A 24,425-nucleotide genomic window follows, 5' to 3' on the forward strand; every position below is an offset into this window, starting at 1 on the left:
TTCATTTTTCTTTCTTTCCTTTTTTCTTTTTTTCACCCCTCCATATTCTGTTATTTCTTTCCCCTCTCCTTCCCCTTCTCTCTCTCTCTCTTTTTTCTCTTTCCACCCACACCTAACACACGCCTAAGCGCGCGCGTGTAACACACGCGATCACACGTGAACTGTGCTATCTCGCCGATCTAAAATTACCCCAGAAAACGAGGAACGGCCGCGAGGAACGAGTCAACTCGCTCCTCACGCCTCGCGCGTGCTAGCACGAGTTACCACCCTACCAGGTGGAAGATCGTGGGGTCATAGAGCTGTGGATCGGTTTCGGTTTCGGTTTCGATGGAGATCGGTTTTCCTAAGTGGCCTTCGGGTATAACAGAATTAAGTTTGTAAAGAGATTAGTGGCGAGAGGAAAAAGATGGTTTCTTTCTCTGTTGGGCAAGATAAACGCGTTCGAGAAATGTGTTTGTTAATTCTGTTTGTTAATACTGTTTAGGCATTGATTCTTTTTCGTGAGTCAGGTTAAGTAATTGGATATATTTCTTGAGGGATATTGATTTTTTTTTTTTTGGATGGAATGTATGCATATGAAGATAAATTGTATTGGTATTGTGTTTGAGATTTTTATGGTTTCTTTTTTGGGATGAAAAGGCTAGTGGTGATTAAAGGATTTTTAATTTAAAATATTTATGACTGAGAGTTATTGTTGACGATATTTTATATACGGGATATTAATTTGAATATATGTATAAGAGTTCGTATTAATAAAATTCTGAGATTATACGAATCAAATTTCGAAATAAATATTTATAAAGTACATGAATTAAATTTGAGTTAAATTATACAATTTTAGGATATCAATGAACAAAAATGTCCTCTAAATTAAACTTATGCTGTCAATTACTTATAATCTAAAATCTAATTAAAATATTGTTATAACATTCAAAAAATTATATACGATAAACCAATTTAAATCACTTTACTCTACCAATTAAGTGTTAAAATAGTCATCAATAGTTATATCTTATCATCCGTATTTACTTCATTTAAATATCTGAAAAAAAAAGAAAGGAATATAATTATAAAATTTGTCCAACAACATTTTCAATAATATATTACACGTTTCATTAGAAAAGATAGAGATGTTTAATTAAATATCATAGTAGCACCAAGATCGGTTAATAACCCGTGTAATTCGACAAACAAGCACCGTGATAATTACACGGTATTGTTTGCAACGAGTGGCCAGTGTCCCAGCGGAGGGTGTCGCGGTTTAAGTTCCGGATAGAAGATACGCGGAACAGTGAGCGCGGTATGTAAATTTCTGCGCCACGATTTCACGCGCCATAAACTTATGAATGAGCGGGCGCGAATCTTGTTTATATACGCGTTCATGATACGCTGCTCACATGCTTTGCCTAGGTCGATCCATAAACATGCGACGCGGGGAATTCGTAATGATTACAATCATAGGGGACATCGTTGATCGAGGCTATGAATGACGATGAACGTGGTCGAAAATATGATGTCGTTGTTGAAATTTATTTCTGAAAGGAAGAAGGAAACAAAAAATTACTTTCGATGATAATTATTTGTATTCATTGTGTCAGTGTAATGATTATAATCATAGGGGACGTTGTTGATCGAAAAATGAATGTGTGGAAAAAAATGTTAATTGAAATTGAATTCACTTCTTTCAATTAAAGGATTTTTAAAATATCTGAATTATTGTTATCTTGTTATTATATTTGATAACAATTTAGATTAAGTAAAGTATTTGGATATTTTGTTAAATATCTTGTCTTTGCAATTTGTAATAATTTCTTTCTCAACGAATCTGTATGTTGTAGTTTATTTTGTTTTATTTTCTTAAAAATATTATAAATTATTTCTTGAAAAAAAAAAGAATATTTTTATCTTTATATTTGAATATTTTGATGAAATTAAAATATATTGGAGAAAATGTATAGGACTTAAGAATGATGTTATATGTATTTTGTTTGAAGATCATTTTGGCACTGGCTTCTATAATTTTAAATAACTTTTAAGCTAAATTAAAACTAAAATATGTTGCGATAAATCTAAATTGCTAAAATAAAATTAAAATAAAAACTAGTAATTTTAAAGTAATTTTAATATAGAAATATTAAATTCAAATTAAATACATTCACCTCATATAATCCATTCCTTTCTTTTTTTTTATAAAAACTAATTATCTACAAAATATTATATAATTATAACTTTTATTTTCAACTCACATGAGACTCTTCTCTCTCTTCAATAAACTACGATTTAATTTTGATTTAATCACACGTCGATTTATTTTTACGATTTAATCTCTCGTAAACCTCATAAAACCAAAATCTAAATATCTTTTTCACAATCACAACCTACTTCACAACCTACTTCACATTTAACGTTTTAAGATTCTAAGCATTAAGCACTAACACTAAAAAATTCACAAATTATTAAAGAAAAAAAAAAATCCAAACAATATCTCTTCTTCCATCAAATCTTTCACAACAACAATTTCTTTCACGAATCAATCAACTTAAAAAAAAAAAAAAAACAAATTTATCACCTTTTTTTTTCTAACTTCCTACGCAATCCATCCAATTTTTCTCAAATCATTCACCATTGCTTGTCAAAATGATGAAAAGACGAATGAATCCTCCTCAACTCGGCTGAAGTCTGAATAAACCGATCCAGTTATAACGACGCCTAATTTCAGCAGCGTGAATCGCGTGCTACGTACACAAGTTTCAAGAATAAACCCGTCGAATCCGAATACACCTGTCTCGTTGATCGTTTTCCCTCGCCTCTTCGGGTTCGATCGTCCCGGAGGAGAAGTTTGGACGACGTTCAGGAGGTAGTCGCTATCCGGACGCGCGTCCACATGCCACTGTGTGGCCTACATCCCAAGTTAAATCTACACATCGGTATTCCAGTCTATTATAAATTAGACTATCGAGGCGTAAGTGCCGCATGGTATAAACCGAGAAGAGCTTCATTATTCCGCAGTTAGATTGTTCAGGGATGGATGCTTTGAGGAAGAGATTGAGATTGAGGGTATAAAGATTGTTAGGAGGACGCAGTGGAGGACGTGTGTTTATGCGTGTATTTTTTTAAGAGTGAAATGTGGTTTTTGTCAAGGAGAAGTTATTCTATTTCGATCGTGATTGAATCGAATCTTATTTCTTTTCGAAGTTGATGGTAATTATTTTTTTAATTATTCGAATTGTGTGAATGATTTATAGTGAGTTGAATTATTTCGTTTTGTTTCATTGCATTTAAGAAATAAATTGTCGTTGATAGGTTTTTGCAATGATTTTAACTTTGGAAAGGATGGAGATATATATGTGATTTTTGAAAAGTATTTCATTGATTTAAATATATGATTTTTAAAAATTATTTTTATATAATTGCTTATGTTTATAATATAGAGAATAAAATATTTGCAAATTAAGTAAATTATATATGACTTGAGAATATTTGTAAGAGTTGATTATATTTATCTGTAAAAAAGAAAAAGAGAGAATTGTGATAATATATCGTTCATTTTAAATATAATTTATTATTAATTATACATATCAAAATATCTCGATGATGAATAAACAAAATATCTTTGGCAAGAATCGTGTATAACGTCTATTATTAAATGCAACCATTTTATAATGAAATTATTACGCATATGAAATTTGAAAACCTAAATAACTTACATTTATAGAAAGTTATTTAAAATCTAAAAGTGATTTAATTCAACAATAATTTAAATTCATAATTAAATTACTCCAAGAAAAAAATATACGAAATAACTTTAAATAATGAATTTCAATATGTAAATATTCTTCCTTTTCTCTTATTTCCATCATTTCATTAAACAAACCTCCTTTATATTATACAATCTTTAAAAACTTTCTAAATTACCAAATTTAAAAGACATCTAGTTACTTTTAGCAAATAATTTAAATCTTCCGATCTTTAATAATAAATAAAATATTAATAATAAAAATAATCATAATAAATACAAGGCAACTAAACTTTCAAATTATATACACGTAATCTTATAAGTGAACCGCAAATTTTTTCATCATATGTTTACTCTTATTTTTTCCACGTTATTAGAAACAACGAAGACAATATACGCAATTGTGAGACGAACAAACATCGCTCGTGTGCACCGTGCCTAATTATCGTTCTCGCACTCAATTTCCCCGATAGAGGCGCGACAGTCTGGTGTTCAAAGAATGGCGGTGAAGAAAAATGCAATTTCGCGTGCACGCCGATTCGAAAATTCCAACGTTGCGCGGGCGGGCAAACAAAAACGAGTTAATTAAAAGGCCAGGCTCGGAGAGGAGAGGTGGAGAAACGAGCCCCGTGGACACACAATGCCGCGTTTCCTGCGTGCCACTCGTATGCATATGCATACGCATCCGCACGGAAGATGCAATTTTTTCCCCCCCTCCCTAGCGTGGAATGCATATTCCGTCGATCACAAGCGGAGCAATTTCGGACAAACGGCCACGATCACCGGCTCCTAGGGAATTTCACGGCCCAAACACATTGCGCTCCCCGTGGATTCGTGGACGGATGCTCGCGTATTATGGAATTCGAAGTGAGGTTATGTTCATAATTGAGTGATATTGATTGTTTCGTATTGGTATTCGAGTATAGAATGAGATTTCGCGTAGGGAAGATTTTTTAATTTGTTTGGAATTATATCTTTTATTTTATAAATATATCTTTTTTTTTTAAATTATGAAGCTTTCTTAAGAATTTTTATCGTTGAATATATAATATGTTCGGGAGTGGATAACGAGACTTCTAATTTAGAGATTTTTAATTTAATTTAGAATTTTTAAAAGTCGACTTTTATTTAATGGATTCTTATTGTTAAATTTTTGTTTTTTTCTTTGAGATCGATTTTTAAGTTGTAAAAATTATAAAGAGATTTGTGTAAAACTGTAAAGAAATTGAAGTGTTTTTTCTTATGGATTGTTTTTGATTAACTTTGTGCTTGATTAATATTTGATTTATACAATTTTGAAATTTGTATAAAATTAAAGATTTAAATATTTTTACAAAGTTAGATTTAAAAGATTTCAGAAAATTTTTAATCGATTTGGTTTCTGTAATCTCATACCAATAAAATTTTTCTCCACGAAGAATTTTTCTTTGAAAAAAAATTTCCAACCTTAGAATAGTCATATAATACATCGTAAAATCACAATGATAAATTAATTTTTGGTTTGTAGAAATTATAACAAAAGTTATCTGACATATTCCTGGCAATACAAGCTGATTGTAATAATCGCGAACAAATTAAATTGCGATACACGTCGCGAACACGAAACTCGTTAAGGACCCATGAAAATTGTATGGAAAATAAATTGCGTGGCCTGGAACGCGAAATTACCTGGCACATGCAGCCTGGATTCATAGAGGTTAATGAAACTTTCAGCTAATGCACGTAACGAACAATAAATTAGTCGAGGCAAAAGGAATGCAGTGAACGTAACGCGATTTGAGAAGACAACGAGATTTTTCTTCTCGCTTCTGTTGCTGTTGTGATTTGTTACATTTTCACAGCTATGGAACCATTTAAACAAATGAAATATATTGAAAATGTGAGCAAATTCGATAAATTATAGATTTTTTCATTTAAGATAAAATTTAAAAATATTTTATATTTTCGTCGATACAACTTTTAAACACAGTTGGATGATTTGTTTAAAATTTTGTTATCTAAATATATATTAACTAATTAGAAATTTAATATCAAGCAAAATTTTAAATTATTAAAATATAAATTCAATTTTTTAATAAATTGAATTCAAAAATTATTATATTCTGAACGAATAGAAAGTATTAATATTAATCATTTAGATATAATGATATTGATCTTTTCACAGAATCTTATTTTATTTAAAAAAAAAAAAAATAGAATAGAACAGAGCTATATTCGGTTCTTAGAATCCTGTAACTTTTTCAGGACCTTGTATTTAGCGAAACAAAGATAGCATCAATGTTAATTGCGTTTTATAATTTCATACTGCCTTTGAGATTCTTATTTCTCTCACAAAAATAGAAGGGAACAATGTCGTTTCATAGAACTTTAAATTATGCTCAAAAAAATTCCTTTGAAATAAAGAAATACACAGATATTAAATTTCGTACTGAAATATGTGTATACATAGCATTCTTACACTTTAACAAATTGTTTGACATTTGTTAAACATTTTTGCCTAGTGAATTAGATTAAAATTCAAAAATTAAGAAATCAAATTTTTACAACGAGATATTTAAATAAATATACTTTTTCATAATTAAAGTAATCATAATATGATTCCGCATCGCGTTCATCCAAGAGCGATTAAATATAAAATTTTTCATCCATGCAAGGGTTTCATGGAAATGGAGATTACGTTCGATTTTTGCATGCACCTCATCGTTGAAGCAAAAATTCGCGTTTCGTGACCCATCGGATCGCGCATCACGATTACAGGAATCGAGGCAAACAATGCCTTTGATCTGGAATCCATGGCTCGACAGGTGGAAAAATTTAAAACGATTGGAAAAATTGCATTTTTTTAGAAATGCTCTCCATCAATCTACGCATTATTCATCAACTTTTCAAAATGGAATGGTGATCTTTGATTAACAATTAATAACTGCTTCGATTTTTCTTTTTGCGTCAAATTACTTTATGAACGAAATTTTTAAGAAGAAAAAAAAAAGATAATTATTATTGTGATATTTAATTAATTTAAATATTTCGTATACTATTAAACAATGAAAAAAATACTTATTAATATAGTAGTTACATTAATTTAAAAATAAATATAATTTGATCATAATATAATTGTAAACGCAATATAATGAAGGTTTAATGTTATAATGTTTTATATTATGGAATGGATAAGAAATTGGAAAGTATTTTAAGGTATTATCTGGTCCATAATTCGAATGAATTATAGGAATATATAATAATAAAAAAGTGAGTAAATTTTGTTAAGCTGATCCCAGTTTTCCTAAATGAAATAAAGGAATTGGGGAATTCTCGAAGAACGGGTATTAACACGGAATTTATTGGTCAATAAAGTGGCCAGTTAACGCCATCCATAAATTTAGTAACTCATTTTCGCTAGTACCCCTCTTAATTTACTTGTATTGTTTATTCATTAAAGATATTTAATATTCGATAAATTCATATATACACAGTTATGCATTCATTATTTAAGCCAATGCTGTTTTGAATTTTCATAAAATCTTCCTTCTTACTTGATAAAAATTATTAAATGTTCAGAATTTCAAATATTAATACAATTTCGAAACAATTAAAGTTCTCGAATAATTATAAAAGTAATATAAATTATGAAATTATAAAATTCTGATATAAAATATAATATGAAATATTAATACAATTTTAAAATAATTTTAAAATAACTTTTCAAATGACATTTATCATGCATGGCAAAATCCTTCAAATATTATTTCCATCAAATTTTTATTATTGAAATAAAATACTTATTTCAATAAAATCTTTAGATAGAATATTAGAATATCAGAAATATTTAAATCTTATTTTATAAAAGAAAAAAAACAATATTTACTAAAGATTTTAAAAAACTAAAAATTTCACAAATAAAATTTCTGCTCTTCCTATTCATATTTTTTACATTTTATTCAAAGACAGTAAATCTTTCGTTACTTTTTTAACCAAAATATAATATTTTAATATCAAAGCAAAACAAAAACCTAAAATATTCGCAACTGTCTAAAAAAACTCATTTTACATTTCTTCTTTTAAATTATTGAATATAATTTCCTCTATATATATTTTTCTTCTAACCAGTTTAATTTATTACAAAAAGAAAATACGAAAGAAAAAAAAATGAATCAAAATGGTTAAAAAAAGAAAAAAGCAAAGAAAGCTAAACGTTACCACAACAGAGACCATAAATCATCAGTTTAATATCCAGTCACGGCAAACTCGGTTCCCAAGTCTCGACGACTAGACAGTCTTATAGTGGAAAGTCTTATTCAATTCGCGTGCTCGAAGAATGCCGCGATTACATCGCGTGACTCGATGCACCGATTCGGATTACATGTGTCTAGTGATTCTAAATCTTGTTAGTCAGCTCTGGGAATACCCGAAACAACGTGGATGAACAAACACATGGTTTTCAAACTTTTAAATCTCTTTTTACATTAAGAAATTAAAAATAAATCTCTTTGTTTTTGAACTTCGATCATCGACTGAATTTGTATTTCGCGCGCTTTAATCTCCTCCATTTTGATAGGTCACTCTTCCAAACATTTGTTCTATGACGTTGATGATTAATTATAAGTTTTTGTTAACAAGGAATATCTTGTTTTGAAAGAGATCGATTTTGAAAAAAATATTTGGTTTATATACGTTTCTATGCAATTTTTTTAATGGTTTTTCTTTGTTCGTTACTTTTTTCTTTTACTATAGATATTTGGTAAATTTTCCAGCAGATTTTACAATTCTATATATATTCTGTTCTGCAATTTCGCATGATTTTTCACAATATTTTAACGCTTCTACAATTCTCGTATATTAATTCTCAACAATTTGTTATCGTTCTCTATCTCTCTAGTTTTCTGCGATATTCTGCAGTTTTTCCGCTATTCCGCAATTTTTTACAATTTTCTTCCATTTCCTGTAACACTCCGCATTTTTCTGTATCTGCACAATTTTAAATTCTTCAACAATTCTATTCAAGCTTTAATAATCTCTCAATTTTTTTCAAAAGTTTGACAAATAACTGTTACAAACAAAAGTGAAACAATTTTATTATTTCAAACGATGTTGCTATTGTCATAGTACAATATTCTTAAAATAACATTCTCTTCCCACAAATTCAAAATACTTTTTTTTTATTTATTTCTTTCTACATTTCTACGCAGAAAATTTACAAAACGAAACAAAATATTTCTCTCGAAATACAAATACTTACGTGTTGAATCACGTTATTTCATCCATAAATCCGCTGTATGAGGAGGGATTAATCTTTTTTCCACGGCCTATTTCTCGGATAATTTACATTCTCTCCCTGATGTTGATTGTTTTTGTCGTAGCTGGAAGCCGTGGAAGCATTTTGCTTCGTCGCGTTTCATAAACGACCCTTTTATTCGGCCGCTCGCCTCGTTTGTACTACAAATTGCTCTAAGAAGATTTCGCCCGAGTCTCCGCCGCCCTTGATAGCCCGCCTAGATCCTGATTTATGCTTCTCGATCTCAGCGTCAGCAACCCGCCTTCCTGTTCGCGTTTCCTCTTCACGTGAAATCCTCCACGTAAACGTTTTCCATGGAACAGAGCTCATAACGCGAGAAGGATGTTTGCGCTGAATCCGATACAATTCATGATAACGATGCGCTCTAATTGCCATTTACCGTTCGAATTACGTTTCAATCGGTAGTGGCTTGGGTTTTAGTTTTTCTTTGGCAAGAGGCAATTTCTTGAATATACGTATAATTTCGAGAGGCTGGAATCGTGTAATTTATTCAAATTATTTATATTCAAAAATCGAAGAATATTAATTTTATTATATACGTAGATATTGAGGTTTCTTATTTAAAGTTTTAAATTATTTTTATTATTTTTTTTTTTTTTTTTTTTTTAGTAGTGATTCCATGAAACTTTTTCTTCTTATCGGAGGGAAGAATGTTTGAAAAATTTTCGGATATTTGATCTTTTTCTGTGCTCTTTTTTTAAAATATATATTCAATTATTCAAAAGATAAATTAAATTAGTTCACTTTGTAATCCTAATGCTTTGAATGAATGTTTATGAATACATTGAACGAAGTACAGAGTTACCATGTTTAGAATGAGCGAGGTGTGAAAGAAAAAGTGTGTTTGGGACCGAGCTGTTTTAGCTTATCGCGCGAACGAGAATACATGGCCACCCAAGGATTCGGATAGACGTGACTGAATGCGCTTTCTGTGCGGCGAAAGAATCTGTTTAGAACGTGTGAGAGATACAGAAAGATGGAATGAAAGAGAAACGAGGAAATTGTTATTAATTTATCTCTTCTATCTCTCACGTACGATCTAATAATTCCTACAATAACGATTTCGTTATTATTATTATTATTATTTTTTTTTAATCAAGTTTAATCAATATGAAATTCAACCAACCTGCGTGTAACGACAAACACTTCGGGAAATTAGACCCTCGACCCTCGAATTCGAGGCGCACATTTGGATTCCCGGCCAAAACTCAAACCAGAGCAATTCTACCCCAATTTTACAGTTCACGTCACCGAAGGAAACACGAGGGTCGTGCGATAACCTCGCGCGTCAACTATTAACTTCTACGTTCCTCCTTCTCTCGCCTTCTTGCTTTTTTCCCCAGCAGCAAGGACAGACAATCGTTGCCTCACCTCTATTAACCACGCCACGCCCGCCATCGCGATCGTCCCACTAAAATAGGAAGGCGTAAGTGGCTGTGGGGTCAGCGAAAATGAACCGACCCCCGCCCGGTGGTGGCAGATGGCTCGGAAAATCTAGGATTACGAAACTAAAGGAAATATCGAATTACTTGGAAATACGGAGGAACGAAGGAACGAGCGGTCCGCGCAATTGCGGCGATCGAAACGGCGTACGACCGTGGCGGTGTCTCCTCCGCCTCCCTTGAGGGTGGTTTACGGGGTGGTGACGCGTGTTCCCGCTGAATAGAACTATTCCCCCGCGCTGCGGGGAAACTCTTTTCCAATTGCCTTCGCTCGGGGAAGGGCCCACTGATTGGATTAGATAAATTGAGATCTTTTAATTGGAATGGGGTGGCTCCTCCTCGGATCATTGTGGAGTCGAATGTCTCGATAGGGTAGCTTGAATGCTTGGCTATATTTTTTTTGTTTATCGTTATGAGTTTGTGGTTTGTTGTTGTTTTTAGTGGAGGTTTGATTGATGGGTGAATTAGGATAACGATGTTCCTGTTAAGAATTATTGAAAACTTTCAAAGATCTGTTCAATCACAAAATTCTCAAATTTTCGATCATTCACGTTGAAGCGCCATTACTTATCAATTATTCGATCCGATCGATTATATCCAAACTCGTTCCAATCATCACGTTCTCAAATTATCAAGAATAAAATACTCGACGGAAATAGATCATCCCAAGCAGTTTATTCCGTGGAAGTGGTTGGGGGTTGATAGGGGTTAAGGGACACGGATGGTGGTCCATTAACTACGTTGGGCCTCATGGTGTGTCGGGCATCCCGTGAAATCCCGCGGGTGCGACGAATCGGCGATCAAGCGACAAATTAACTCTGGATCGCGTCGTAGATCGCCGCGGGTGGCCCCATGGCGTGTTGAGCGTTCGCGGAACGACGACGTCGACGATTATCGGCGTTTGTTTTTCCTGATGACGTAAATAACGGCTCGATCGCTTCTGGGAATGGCATTCCCCCTTCCATTTCCTTTGAAGGAAAATGGAGATATCGCCTTCTTCGATTCCGCGTGATTAAGCGAGGTTTAATATGGGTTAAGCTGTTAGCTGTAATTGATTTTAAAATATTATTTAACTAAATCATTGATATAATTAATTAACCTGTTATCTGTGTAAATATACTCATAATACAAAATTGGTCATTTTTTTATTTTGAGTTTCTATAAATAGTAAAATATAATATAACTCCTTTGGATTCGTGGAGTGAAATATTAATGTAAATTAATAAATCGATATTTAAATGGTAAAAAAATATAATAGTTAAATTTATAGGCAATCTTATTGAAAACAAGAGTTTACATTCATGTAAATACTAATAAACTAATAAACTATCAAATCATATTATTTTCTCATAATTATTATCATATCGAATCGAAACAATATTTTTTAAAATATAAAATATTTCAAATAATCTCAAACAATTGCTTCTCTATCCAATAACCTTGTATCACGATTCTCTCAAAAATCCTGATTTCTCTTTAAGTAATAAAATCTCGATTCTAAAATCCTCAAACCTTTCCTCGAAACTGTTCGAAAATTTCGCGATTCTTTGGTACAAATCGAAACAGTTGAATCCAATAAGCGTTCCGGAAATTTGTATCGAGGGAGGTAGTATCTACGCACAGGAATCGACGTTTGGAAACTTCTTTCCTTTTCATCTTTTACTAGTCCTCCTCCCCCAGGGAAGAGAGAAAGTATGTGGATCAACGACGTCGAAAATTGAGCCTGGGCAACTTGGATCCGATCAAGAACAATAGAGGACACCGGTGCGATGACGGTTTATCGGCATTCTTTCTGACGTATTCCCCAACTTTATTCCTCTCATCGTATTGACTTTATTTTTCAGAGAACAGGAATCCGATCGAGCAGAACTCTGCAAGGAGATTTAGGAGGGATCGTTTTTATTTTACGAGCCTTCTTCCATTTATAGTTTATTTGAGAGAAATCTTGATTTGGGGGATCTTTGATTTGGGGAGAATAAGAAGAAATTTCTAAATTTTTAAATTTTTCATTTCTCTTTGGATTTCCTATTTTTTCGACAAATGGAATTTTTAAATTTAGTAATTAAAATTTGGAAATTCATATATGTATAAATATGAATTTGGATATTTGAAGATGCGTGAAAAGATGGAGAATTCGTAGCTTTGGAAACTCGAGTAAGGAAATTTGAAGAGAGCAAAATTGCAATGTTTGTAATAGTAAAATTGAAAGTTTGAAAAATAATGAAATGTAACTTCAAGATGAGAATTTCGAATAAATGCTTTAATCGTTTTGAGAATATTTTATAATTTACATTTTATATTTACGAAAAGCATCCGAGTTTTATTTAAAGCGGTTTCCAATTATTATTTTATGATATCAATAGTGTGTTTGGGGTGCAATTTAATTATTTATCGCCACGTTTATTCGGCAAGAGGGTAAGCGTGATAGTGGAGCTTCTACGTTTAACCTGTTGCATCGACGACGGATTTATCGACCAGTGTCGATGAATATTTCACAGGAATCGTCAAGTCTTTCAACGAGGTGATAATAAACTGTTATTTTCACGCTAGAAAAAGTAATAAAATTCTGATAGACAAAGTTTATTCGAGCCAAAAATTATTGAAATTCTGCGAATTTTTCTGTTCTCTGTTTCATTCCATTGCCCGGAAATGAATATCTCTTTTCTATAATTTACTAATTTAAAATTTTAATTTTATTTTGACATTTATTGATTTATGATTTTGACAACTTAAAAATGATAATTTAATCAAATATATTATAAAAATCAATATTTTGAATACTTATTATGTTATAATTTATTTAAAAACTAATTGAATACTATTTTCCATCTTCTTGATAATGTCTTTCACTTATCAATTATTTATACAAATAAGATTATATTAATGTATCTTTCATCATCCATTATCCATCATCATCCATCAATTGTTAACTATCCATCGTCTCAATCGAATATTTCTCAATTTCTTCCTTCCTCATCCCATATTTTTGAGATTCCCAAACCAAACGTTCCAAACCTCCCTTAAATCGTTCAAAAGAATAGTCCCGTTATCATCCACATTCACTCACTACCATCGTTTCGTGGAAAACGTTTCACAAAAATCTGCAATAACGATAAAACTGTCCCAACCCTGGCCGCAAATGCAAACGACCAGTGCGCCATCCCCTCCAACCGAATGGGGGGATTAGTTTCCCGTGGAAACAGTTTCAGACAACAATTCCGTCGATGTTTACGCAAAGACAACCCTTCCGCTGTTTTGGACCGGAAAAAGGAACAGGATCCAACAGGAAGTTGGAACGCATTGATCTTGCGCGGGGGTAATCTTGAAAGACTTCGTGATTTGGTTAAAGATTATTCGTTTTTGTTGGGTTTTATTTTATGTCGGTAAAATGTATACTTTGCTACTTTTATGTATTTCGCATACATATTTTGGAACAATATGAATATTTTGTTTAAAGTAAATTTAAAGTGAATATGATTGAAAGTGAATTTTAAGAATGGAATATTTAGAGTTAAAAATTAATGGATTAAGAGATTATATGAAGTTTGAGAGAGATTGGATGGTTCTTTTGTTATATTTGATTTGAATAAGTTAATTGTTTGGAGAAGAATAGTGAGAAATATTATTCTGATTTTAAAGTTTTAAATCTGATTCATACTTTTTAACTTCTTTTATATCGGTCTCAATTTTACTCAATTATTGAAAAATTTATTTTATCATATCAAAGACAATTATCATTGTTTTGAATTTTAAAATTTATAAATCTTAATGAAAAATACCATTCAAACAATTAATTATTCGAATGCTCAAACGTTAACACAAATTTCCATATTCTCACTCTCAATCAGAATCAGAACTATGAAAGTCACCCCAAACCTAAATCGAAATTTAAATTCTCTTTTAAAAAAATTATTCAATTCTCGAAATTTGAGGGGCTCGAGTAACAAAGTATATCCATCAGAAAGATCGAGCATCCGTCCACCTAGTTACGTCGAGTTGCTCATCCTTTTATCTGTCGACTCTCTTCTTTCCCTTCGTTTCCTGCCGGACTTCTCGATCGTTATCTAAACGATCTTTTGGTGCGCTCGACCATCTTCGTCGAGAGTCGAGATAACGTGTTGCCAGGATTCCTCGTCCTTTGGATAACCTTCCAACGACCGTCTGGATCTTGCCCCTCTTTATCCTCCACCCTCTTTCCTCCTGAACAAGCGAATTTTTACGTTAATCGTCTTCCATGTTATTAGGCGAAGTGAAGTTGTGCGTCGTTCACCAAGTTTCGTGGAAGACTTCACCTATTCTTCGACTGAATTTTCAACCTTCAATGCTGCGTAGTTTGATTAATTAATTAAGGAGAGGAGGAAGTGGGTCCTTGTTATGTAGCGTTGTGATGTTGAAGAAAATTAGGCGGGCGAAGGGGGCAGGGGGAAGATGGTATACACGAGGGAATATCTGTCTAGACTCTCTAGCAGCTTGAAACGCGAGGACATCGTCAAGTGCGATAGTTTCCAAATTCTCTCTTTGAACATTAAACAGATTAAATTTTGTTTGATAATTTGCAATTGCATGTTGCAATTTCGCGATTGAAAATTTCGATCCTGTTGCAAAATTGAGCGCAAAAAGGAGCGCGAAAGGAAATTTAGATTATTATCTGGCATATTTATCTTTGGTTTATATTCCAAGTTTAGAATTTTGTTTTCTTCTTGTACTTTTTTTTTCTATATATCTTCTTGGCATAATTTATAATTTGTTCTGCGATATTTGAATAATTCATTAGTCTCTGTTTCGTCTAGTATCTTTTCACTTTTCACTTTTTCTAAATAAGATCCTTTTAATTCAGTATCGAGTAAATTCACTACGTTTATTAAAAAAAAATTGAATCACGTCAAGAATACAATCCTCTTCTCCCCTCACAATCCTTTCCAAATATCTCTTCGAAATTCAAGAAAATTCAAGAAACGGAAGAGAAAGTTAAATCAGATGGTATCAACCTCACCGAAAATTTTCAATTTCTCTCAGTAATCCAATGATTCCGATAACGGAAACAGAATACTTCTCTCTTCAGGCCAAATTTTCCGGAAGCTCGTAAACAAAGGGATATGCACGAAGAGATGCAAGAAGGTCGAGTAGGAGAAATCGAAGGGAATCGATGGGTGAACGTTTTGCATTTCGCAAGCTGCAAGCATGCTGGAATGTTATTTCTCGGCGTAATTTCCCCCCCCCCCCCCGCCCCCCTCTCTTCCTTTCCTTTCTCTCTCTTTCGTTGTAATAGGATTCTTCGGGGGACTATCTAATTTCTTCCTCGTCCATTCCTCTCGAAACGGAAATTCCCGGCCGTATGTTGTTTAAGTAATGGCCCTAGAACGCGAAGTGAATTTACATTTCGATGGGATCGACTTCATTCGCTCTGTTTTCCTTTCTCTGTTTCGTTCCATTTCCTTCGACGGAAGAAAAATTCTTGAGGGAAGAAAGAGAAGGAAAGAGAAGGGAAGGAAATCCTCTCTCGTGACTCTCTCGTGGAAATTGATTAATGAGGAAGATGGAATAAATCTTTGGAGGGTTGATAAGTTTTTGTTTAAAAAAAGAGAAGAAGAAAAAGAAGAAGAAGAAGAAGGGTTTCGAGAAGATTGCAACGGGTTTCGTCGATGGGATGAGGAAGACAGTTTGTGCGTTTGGACTGCAGGAAGGAAACTTGGCGCAAGGTTAGAGGACTGTTTTATCGGGCACTTTATTAAACTTGGTATGGTTGCATAGTTGGAAAAATTGGAAAAGCTACTTTGTAGAAGTCTCGGAAGTTTAAGCTTTGATAAAAGTTAGAGATACTTTCAACCGGGTTTAAGTACACCGATTCTTGTATCTGTTTCAGCCTTTGGAATCGATCCTTTAAATATTTCACGAATATATCAGCAAAACCGGGAAAAAAATTGCATCAAAAGAAGATAAAAAAAAGAAGATAAAAAAAAATAACAAGATTGTAACAGGATTATCAAGTTTCGTGTCACAAATTGCAACTTCTTTTTTTCCTGATCTATTTATATAGTATGTATCATGATTCTCGTATATATTTCACGATTCTATTGAATCTGCTGAAAGCAACAAATTAGAATTTTATCTATATATAATCACTATCTACATATTATTTTAAATTCTTCTCATTCTTTTTTTCTACTCTCCTCCTCAAAGCCATTCTCGATCAAATTACTTCGTTCTTCGCTTCTTCTTCCATCAAATTCCAAATTTTCGATTCCAAAAAATTTAAAAAAAAAAAAACTCATTATCAGAAAATCTTTTCCATCTATATCTCGCTAATCTCAAGAAACGAAGGAGAATGTCCGGTTGTGGAAATATTCGGTACTTCAGGAATGATTACAGGAGGAAGCTGGTGCGAACAAGGAGAGGCAAGTTTTAACGAGCCTCCGGTATTTGCATACGTCTCATTAGCGATCTTTAATTGCGAGTGGACGGCCACTTGTTCCTAGACCGTTTTCTTCTGCTTTTTCCACGATGGAGAACGAAGAATATCGTTCGTACCAGTTGGAACAATTAAACCATCATTCTGGTGATCGCATCGTTTCTTTTTAGAGAAAGAAGAGAAAAGGGGGAGAGGAAAAGGAAGTTGTGCAGCATTGAAAATCCTTTTATCACACCAGTGATAAGTAGCACCGTTACCTTCCGTTATCAAGCGTTAATTGAGCGAAATGAGAGTTCGCAAATTATTATTGATCTTTTCGAAACATTTTTTTTTTTTTGTCTAATATCCTTATTCGTGAACTATAAAGATGGTTTACTTGTAAATTTTTGTTTCTTTCTTTCATTTTAATTGTTCTTTCTTCTCTAGTTTATTCGATAGTTCATTTAAATTTATTATTTATTAGTAATAAGTCAATTTATTATTATTTGATAACTCTATATTATTATTTATTATTTTTATTTTAGCCCATTTTCTTTTATCTATTTTTGTTTGTAGTTTATCAAATTGATTTTATTTCAAATTGATTTAATTTTATTTTATTTCAATTCATTGTTTGCTTATGTAATCTCTAAAGCTTTTGTAAGTTGAAGACTAATATAATATCTTGATAAATACAAATATACAATTTATTTTATCTCCTTTGTAACTATTTTAAACATTTCTTCTTTCTTGAATATATTGAAATTATCAAAACTATTTCAATTTACCTTAAAATGTTTAAAAAAACCCGCCAATTTACAGTTAACCAAAATAATGATCCTCCACGCCATTATCTTTTAAAAATATCCATCTTCTAATAACTTCATCAATTATCGTCTTTCAACAAGTCATATCAATTTTTAAATATGCTTCAAAAACGTTTCGATTATTATATTCAGAACCGCCATTATAACAAAAATCTTTTCGTTTACTTAATTTATATTCAAGGATTATAATAATTATCGTAAAGTAATTGGACAGAACAACGATAACCTTGCATTCCCAATCCATATTTGCCAATTAAAATACTAATTACGACTAATATCGTCGATATATACGGTATAAACGTTCATTTAATTTCTTTCGATTTAATTACCGCATTTGATGCCACGTTACATGCCTCTGTCTGGTAAATATTTCGCGGTTTGCAATCATTTAGAATCGTTTCTCTTTCCCGGCAAACGTGTTTTTAACGTATATTTGACGATTATTAATTAAACGATTGGACAATGTTGAAATCACGCTGTTTATAACTCGTTATATATATCTTCGATTCTCAAAAGATTGAAATTTATTCGAATAAACGCGCGTAATATTTCAAATAATTTATATATTTGTCCTTTGCACTGTGAATTGATAAATTTCGCGTTTGCTCTCTTTATTTATACGTATTTATTTTATTTATTCATTTTTGATCACGATATTTGACTTTTGGCGAAAGAATTACACGTTGTATCAAATGAATTGATTTATTTTATTATATTATATTATATTAGATACTTGAAAAATCCAACTTTGCAATTTTAAAGCTGTTAAAGAGAAACTTCAGGTCTCGCGCCACTGACGAGGTATAATTTAATTAAACTAGCATAATTCAATGAACTGTCGAACGAAATTTAAACTTGCATCTAATTTAATCAAATCTCAATTTAATTTAGCTTCTACATTTTCACATAACTATCTTATGCAATTTACGAAATAACTAAGCTCGTGTCTAATTTCTCTCAATGTACATCTCAAATAAAGTTTTGTACAAGTGAAGCTTTTAATGCATGCATTCAAGTAAAAATAGTAGTGAAAAAGAGACATTAATTTATCATTAAGATGATTTTGGACTAAAGAAGAAAATGCATTTACTCTTCAAGATTATTTCTTCCCTGTTTCTTTCGTTTCAATAAATCCTGCAAGGATTATATTTCTTACATCTTCTGATTCGCCATTATATATACATAGCTCTATTAAATTTTAATTTATATTCTATATAACAATTTTTTAAACTACATTGCAAAAAATGTATATAAATTTTTATTAGATGAATCTGACTTGGTGAAAAAAAAAAAAAAAAGGAAAAAAACTTCTCAAAAGAAAAATAACATAACAACTAAACAGCAGTGTACAGCACATCCGGTTTTAAAACGAATTCCTCGGCATCGAGTAAAAACCATTATCCTCACCCGTTCAACGATCCAGGCGCCATCATTGTTCTGAACACAGGGATCGAAACGTTGTCAAGTATCCGACCGCCTCGTTTTCCCCTCATTCTACAATGGCTTCTTTAGTTTTCCGGCCGGTATGCACGCGAAGTGGAAGCCCGCGGCGATTCCTCTCGGTTGTTTAGCTGGCCCTAGTGGTTGTAACTCGTCGATACGAGGGCGTAGGAAGCGGATCCACCGTGCACGGAACAAAGGACGTAATGTTTCTGGTATAGCGCTGGAATTAAACTGGTCGAATTTACTGGACAACCGAGAGAGATAGCGGTTTAAAGTTCATCTCCCTTAAAATCTCTAGTTACAGATGGACAGGGGTATCGGGTTCCTCGATTCTAATTACTCGAGGGATGCTTTTTAAATATCTGAGGCTTGATGATATTGTGGCGAGTATCTTATTAACGAAACTAGGAAGAATTGGATGATATAATTATTTGGAACGAATTCAATAATTTCAACGAAAAATCTCAATCAAATATTCATCAAAATATCATCTTCCACGGTATAGGATTAAAAAATAAATCGATGAAGTACTTTCTATATCATCTAAAAAATATTTCATAGACTTATTGCAATAAAACTATTATATGAAACCGTAGAGAATAATCTTTTCACGCGTTGCTCTAATTCTCAACGAAATAGAAAAAAAAAAAGAAGAAGAAAGAGAAAGAGAATTAACCCCATTCCAATAATAACAGAATCAGGCTAAACTAATTGGCTGAAACATTGAAAAATCGAATTGAAATCAACTTCGTTTCAAATGCTCGAATAACTCAATAATTACTCGATTAACTTATCGAAATAATTTTATTCTTCAATCGTTAAAATTCATCTCGATCTCTGTCGCATCTCACCAAGCGTGATCATAGATAACTCTGGTATCGAAAATCGTCGGATCATCCTGCTCGTCCCTCGAATATTTTCAATCAACCGGGTAAATTGCACGGATAGGAACGACGCCTACGTGTTTCTGTGCCGTTTCAAAAATCGCGATTGCCCCCGCCCCCTCCCCCCCCCTCCCTCTGGTTTCGAATGCCGCGGCGTTTCCGCCCCCACGGGGACCCCCGATGGGTCACACGCGATGATTCAGTAGATCGAGGCCGGAAAACGAGCGGATTCGGAATGTCGTGCGTGCCAGGCGACGATAATGATAAGCGTGGTCGACACGGGGACCTGGGCAGAGGGCGATAAACGAACAAACGTTGGCACTCGTTTCCAGCTGGACGCAGAAAACCGGTGTTAAATAACATTGATAAAATAATCGAGTTCGGTAACAGATATCTGACCGATAAGGATGGAGGATTTTTTCCCTTTCTCTTTCTCTCTCTCTCCCTCTCTCTTTCGATTTTTTCGATTTCACGGTATCGATATTTTTGTCCCGTTCGAGGGGAAAATGAGAAAATGTCGGGTATCGGTGATCGAGATGTTAGTGATAAATGGAATGGAAAATTTGGTTAATCGTGAATGTGTGTACGGGAATTGTGGAATTTTGTAAATCGTTATTGCTGTATAATAATAATATATTTTAGGGAGGTATAATTGAGATGCAAGGTTGAATTGTAATTTAATAAATAGCTTTCGATGAATAAATATTTTTGTATTTTGGCGTTTAGAGATCAATCTTCCGAAAATGTTTCACGAATATATTGACATTCTGTTTAAAAAAATGAGAATTAATATTATTGGTAGCAGTCACGTATCACGTTTAAAATTAACTTCAACGCACACATCTAAACATATTTTACGCAATTATTTTTATTCTTGACTTGTTTTACCGTAAAGAAAGGATTTTAATTTTTTAAAAATCAAATTTATCGATTTGACTTCAATACTTTGCACAAACATTTCTATTATTCAATTTTCCTATGCATGATAATTTGTTTTATACATATTAATAAATCAAATTAAACCAAAGTTAATTTTTTTCACTCACCGATCAAAATCAAAAACGAAACGTTTCCTTTTCTATTCCATTTTTCCAATCAATTAGCCGAAATTCTATCGCAGCTAATTAAAACAACAACCGATATCGGTCGAATCGACTGACAGTATGTTCCGACCGATGTAACTGTTCGTAGGATTGCATACGGGATCGAATGAAATCTAACAGCATGGCTCTCGATGGACCGTGGTTTCGTTACAACAGATGATATCTGTGGGACTAAATGCACGTGGTAATGGATTCCCGGAAGGGTTGAAATTAATTATAGAACGTTGTAGCTATTAGGAAGGTCTGTGCTGGCACGATAACAGCAACAAGAACTTTGTTGTTTTCGAATCGAATCGAGCATTCACTTGGCTTTTGAATGTTTATTAGCTCATTAAGCGTATTAAGATTGTTTCTTACTATCATTTACGAGAGTGATCGTAATTATGATTCTTCGTTGAATTTACTTACTCGCACAAATTCTATTTCATTTCTTGATCTTTGATTGCAGTTGAATTGCAATATCTTTTTTTGAAGCTATCTTGGATGAGATAAGATTGAATTTCATTTTTATTAAGAAAGGATTTTCTGCCAGAATAAATTAAATGTTTGAAAAATAATGGAACAAATTGTAAAATTATATTGGATATTTTTTTACTGTTTCATTTTTAATCTAATCGAAAATATTAATATTTTAATAAAAGATTACTCGTAATAATAATTAAATAATAAAAATAATTAAAATTTAATTCTAATAATTTGAATATTTTCTTTCTTAAATATGATAATATTCTTAATATACAATTTTATTTGTATTATACCAAGCTTGTATAAAGTTACCAATAATATTTTATAAATTGATAATGAACCAAATCTTATTTGCCATATCAATTTAATTAACGGTATAGAAATAACAATAATATTAATATTAATTACAATATTACCGTTATATTATTAGCTATTAATTTATTTGCGTGTTTAATTATTGATAATCAGAAATAATTATGTTTAGCTTCCTGCATAAACGTCGTGATCGAACAAATGCAAATTGATGTGTCAATACAACTAATACTGCAATTGAGAGCCATAAATGATATAACTAAAAACAACCAAATTTTTATGTAACAATTCTATATCAATGTTAAATTCTATCATGCTATCCTCACACAATATTTTTCTCAATTTTTTACTCGAACTTTATACATAATTTTATACCAATATTAAATATTTTTCTATTCATTATTTTTCTCAATTTTTTTTACTCAAAATTTAATTACAAACATTCTATACCAATATTAAATTCTATAATCCTCGCGCAATATTTTTCTATTCTTTCCAAAATTTAATCACAGACTATTAATATTAATTCTCGCATAATATTTCTCCATCCTTCCCTTCAATTTTATTTACTCCAAAAAATATAACAGAGTTGTACTACTACTACTATTTACTGTGTTGTAATAACACTGTATCAAAGGCACGCTATAAATAGGAATGCATAGGAATCCGAATCACGCCGGTACTCGATACACGATCCGCCTTAATCCGCAAATCAGCAGAGTTCACGTACACAAGGACTCATTAATCCGACCGTTTCGATACGCGGGTGGCGCGAGCATTAAGGAAACTTATTGCAAGGAGCTGGGTGTAGCAGACAGTGCGCATTTACAGGGAACCGCAGACTAATACCTACCGATCTACTTAATCCTCGAACCCTTTAGGACGTCAGTGCGCGGCGCCGGGTAATTAGCAGGCCCATCAACAAACAATGGATACCAATTTAGCCGGGATAATGGTGCACACAGCCAGGAAAGATTATCCCTTCTATCCGCCAACATCGAGCTATCTTCGCGTGTTGAAATTTGTCCGCCGTTGATCTACCGAATGGAGGAGCGACGAAATGTATCGTATTTTCCCTCATGGAAAATTCAGGTCCACCTTTGTCGGATGCTGCGTTTTGATGGATTGGGGGATCGTGCGGGAACAGGGATGCTTTGCACGTTTTCTGCGTATGATTTTTCGAATTGCGAACGTCGTTTGTTTCGGTTGAAAATTATTTTGTAAAAATTATTTTGAGAATGATTTTGAAAATGGGGATTTGTTTGAATTATTATAAAGGATTTGAGGGTTGTTGAAAAAAATCACTGCAGCATTGATTGCTATTGAAACTATTGAAAGATTATTCGATGATTATTATGGAGATAAAGAGCTCCATATGTAATTTATATAATTTAAATAAATAGTCAGAGCTGTTAATGATCATGGATTCAAGGAAATTCGAGATTCTAATTCATAAATTTAAATATTTGAATTATTTTTATTCCTTTAACTTGCAATTTCATTCTATATTTGAATATTGAAAAAATTTATAATTTATAATTATCATCAATAAAATAAAATGTTAAATGAATTGCAATTATTAAACAAACCTGACGAATTTGTAAAATAAGAACAAAATGAAATGTCTTTAAAATTAATAAATCTTTATAATATATATAATATAATAATATATATAATAATCACTGCAAAATTCATTATACCATTAAATATTATTATTAATTTTTCAATAAACAATCAACAATCAATTATTTCTCTTAACTCTCATAACATATGTTATTAGCTAATACAATCTCTCTTTCAACCCTTTTACATCCCAAGCTTTGAATCCCATTCAATCTTTCAAGGATTCCAGATCAGCATCGATAAAACAAATTCCACTATAAAACATCCTCTTCTCCGTAACTCTTCCATTCCAATTTATATCCTCTTCGAGAGAATATTCTAAAAAACTGCAGAAAACCAATATCTCATCATCCATTAATTAAGTCAATCAGAAAGATCACAAAGAATGAGAATTTAAAAATGGAAAAAACATCGAGGATCTCTTAACACAAGTATAATCCGAAATATAATTGCCAATGCTAATTAATTAGATTTTGCAAGTAGAATCGATTAAATCTTATAAATAGAACAGGGCCATTATATCACGGATGATTCGTGATCGAAGAAAAATCGAAGAATAATCGTGAGACGATGTCGGAAGCCTCATTAACGTTTCCTCCAATCGGAAAAGCGATCAATTTTTGCGGGACCAACGTCAAGAAGATTACGAGTATAATTAAAGGTACTTGGCTAGGTACAAAATGGCGTGATTTAAGTGGTTCCCCTGAGCCGCTTTTACTACCATCGACATTGCACAATGGTAGAGGAATTATTAAAAGATATTTCCACGAATTCCATCGAGATTATTCCCTTTTTAGAGCAAATAAATGGAAAGACATCATACTCTATCCGCGAAATTAACCTTTCTAAAATGTAAATCGTTTTTGATGCCGCTTCTTTTCCGTTAAATAAACTTAAACTTTTCTTTTT

At 32.3% G+C, this 24,425-nt stretch overlaps 1 protein-coding gene across 1 annotated transcript in view; it reads left to right on the forward strand.

The window, feature by feature from the left end:
- LOC122711777 (tyrosine-protein kinase transmembrane receptor Ror) overlaps positions 1-24,425 on the forward strand; it is a 276,507-nt gene that overhangs the window by 116,315 nt on the left and 135,767 nt on the right. The gene's annotated exons all lie outside the window — the stretch shown is intronic.

Source organism: Apis laboriosa, unplaced genomic scaffold, assembly GCF_014066325.1.
Source record: "Apis laboriosa isolate Shangri-la unplaced genomic scaffold, ASM1406632v1 scaffold188_cov152, whole genome shotgun sequence".
NCBI lineage: Eukaryota > Metazoa > Arthropoda > Insecta > Hymenoptera > Apidae > Apis > Apis laboriosa.